The sequence below is a fragment of the Dromiciops gliroides genome, chromosome 1, assembly GCF_019393635.1.
Source record: "Dromiciops gliroides isolate mDroGli1 chromosome 1, mDroGli1.pri, whole genome shotgun sequence".
NCBI lineage: Eukaryota > Metazoa > Chordata > Mammalia > Microbiotheria > Microbiotheriidae > Dromiciops > Dromiciops gliroides.
The window spans coordinates 204,118,205-204,121,453 of NC_057861.1; the positions used below are offsets into that span (position 1 = coordinate 204,118,205).

The 3,249-nt window shown below is 34.2% G+C and overlaps 1 pseudogene; it reads left to right on the forward strand.

Annotated features, from left to right (window-relative positions):
- The first annotated feature begins 2,556 nt into the window (after window positions 1-2,556).
- LOC122737365 lies at window positions 2,557-2,795 on the forward strand (annotated as a pseudogene).
- Window positions 2,796-3,249: the final 454 nt, after the last annotated feature.

The window sequence follows — 3,249 nt, forward strand, 5'->3', positions numbered from 1 at the left end:
TTAGGCCTGTAACTAGTGGGAAAGTCAGTCAGACACGTGGTTAATACTTTAGTAATATGTGATCTTAATAATACATGCTTATTACCTAAACTGGTGCAATAACCTTTCATTTATAAGTAACAGTATATCAGAAAAACCCCAGCCAAGTTCCTCAATAATTTACACAAAAACCTAGGTTAGCCTCCCAATATTTTAAATGACACCGTACCAAAATAAAACAATTGCACCTAGTAACTCTCAAAAACTCCTTATTTAGTTCCTAAACCTTTAAAGAGTCCATTTTGGTTTACAGATATGACAGGAATAATCTGAAACCAACAAATTATGATTCATGGCTTTCCTTTTCTTGGTACTATATATTTCACCTCAAGCTAGCATAGGACATAGTTTTCCTCTTTGTCCATAGCAGTCATCCTTTGCTTATCACAGTATGGTAAATAAGCCTCTGTGTATAATTTGATCACATTGTTGCCCTAAAGCCCAATGGATTCAATTTTCAAAAGCCATTTATGGACTATTTTCATTTTATTACAATAGCTGAAAACTGCAAATGGTCTTTATGAAAACTTTGTATAACTCAATGCTCAGTTGAGTTTATGGATCTGCTGGGAAGCTGAATCACATATTAGTCAAAGACTGTTAAAGCTAATGATGTTGTCAGATATAATGTTCCTCATTGTCCTGATATTCATTTACAATGTTATAAGAAGCAATGTCAATTGAAGCTTTTATGAAAATCCCTCACAGGTCTAGTGAAAATGGCATGAGACATCATTTGCTCTGCCTGTTTGTAACTGTACAACTTCATAAATCTTTGATTCATATATAGTAAATGTTGAGTAGAGACAGTAGTGCCATTTATGTCTGTGTATTTCTAGCTCATTAATTCATCACTTGATGTTTTAAACTTATAAATCATATCATAGAATGCTCATCTTAAATGTGTTATTTCATGGACTGTGGTATTCTGACCTTTTTTTTGGCTGATTTCCTTAAGACTTGTGATAATATACCTTTATTTAACACCTTGTACCAGAGTTTAACTATTAGCAAAATACTTCAGTGAGATCTAGGACAGGGCTTCTTAATTTCTTTTTCCCATTTGTGACCCCTTTTTGTGTAAGAAATTTTTATCTGACCTTGGGTATATAGCTATATAAAATAGATAGGCAAATTAAACATTTACTGCCAAATTTTTCATGGCACCCACATTCAGTTCTGTGACCCCAAATAGGGTTGTGACACACCGTTTAAGAAGTTTCTGTCTAGGAGATGAAGTTTCATTACCTACAATTATTTATTTTGACAGTTTGGGCAATAAAAGGATGAATTTCAGTTAAAATATTTTAAGCATTTGTGGAGCAGAATATTAAAAATGGGAGAGTGAATTCTATGGAGATTGTGTAAAACCTTTAAGTAGGACATGGCGCCTGAACTGAGCTGTTTAAGAAATGAATGTAGGGATTCTGTGAGATCTAAATATGGAGTGTATGTTAGGGAAGAGACAATGTTGGTTGAGTTGGAAATGCCAATTCCACATTGAGGAAGAGAGAGATTAGCACAAAGTGTAATGATTTCTTATATATGTTATAATAAAAGTATGAATCCACATTTATATGGAATACTTTGTACTCTTTTTAGGTCCCCACCCTAGTATGTTCCTGCATAAATAGTGGACTATTAAGATGCCCCTTGTAAAAACTTTTAAGAGAAATGGCTTTTAGCAATCTCAGACAGTTTCATATGAAGTTGCAATATTTACCAAAGTTCTTAGAAATTTGCAGCATGGGGCAGCTAGGTGGCGCAGTGGATAGAGCATAGGCCCTGAATTCAGGAGGACCTGAGTTTAAATTCGGCCTCAGACCCTTGACACTTACTAGCTGTGTTACTGTGGGCAAATCACTTAATCCCAATTACCTCACCAAAAAAAGAAAAGAAAAGAAAAGAAATTTGCAGCATGAAATTGTTTTAATATAACATACTAACACTCTAACTTTTAAGGTCCATTCAAAAAGTATGTCCCAATTATTGGAGCCTCTTGGCCTCCCAAGAAGGAGATGGGTAATGTGAGACTATCACATGAACTTTCTCCCCCAAACCTGAGGGTATCCTCCAGAAAGTAAATTGATTTGGCTCAATGGGTAAGTTTAAAGGAATTAAAAAGGTTTGAGAAAAGGTGAAAGTGTAATCATCCATTTTTGAAAGTAAGCTAACTGAAATGATTGGACTCTGGAATTTGGGGTTCTAGCAGCTAATGGCCCTTGGGAAAAATCAAGATTTTGAATGTTGACATTAGTTATAAATCAATATTTGGTTTGTTCAAAAATGGTCCTGCAACTAAATTATAATGTGGTCTCATTTACAGTGAGATGCTTTAATCCCTTTGGAAAATTGTGGCAAATTATAATTTAATACAAAATACCATTTCTATTTGGCATTAAGAAAATATGCTTGGGGAGAGCCTCACTTGGTCTGGCAGAGGTGCCTGCTCTTGGCAGGAGGCAAAGCCAAGGCCATGGCTGGGCTTGGCCAAAGGAGCTTAGAGGATGGCTTAAAATGAGTTTACCTAAGCAAACTCCCAGTGACTTCCTAAAGCAGATCATAGGAAGACCAGTTGTGGTAAAGTTAAATTCTGGATTTGATTACAGAGGTGTCCTGGCTTGCCTGGATGGCTACATGAATATATCTCTGGAACGAACAGAAGAATACGTGGACAACTAAAGAATAAGTATGGGGATGCATTTATTTGAGGAAACAATGTGTTATATATAAGTACACAGAAGAAAAGAATGTAAAGATACCAGGAAAGGAATTTTTTTTGTATTTTCATATATTTTTTGTATTTTTATATTTTTATAAATAAAAATATTTTATTATTTTCCAGTTACATGTAAAGATAGCTTTCAGCATTTGTTTACATAAGATTTCCAATTTCAATTTTTTAAAAATTTCTATTCCTAAAAAAAGAAAATATGTTTAGAAGATGTATGAATCAAGAAAACCTAAGTTCAAATGCAGTTTCAGAAATTAATTAGCTATGTGATATTAAGCAAGTTACTTTGCTTCTGTTTACCACAATTCCTTTATCTGAAAAGGGGAAAATAATAGCATGGACCTCCCAGGGTTTGAGTGAGAATCACATGACATAATAATTGTTAAGTGCTTATCACAGTGCATACCCCATGGTGAACACCATATATATGTTAGAAATTTCATTAGTCTATATTGATCTTGAATACAATCAGTACA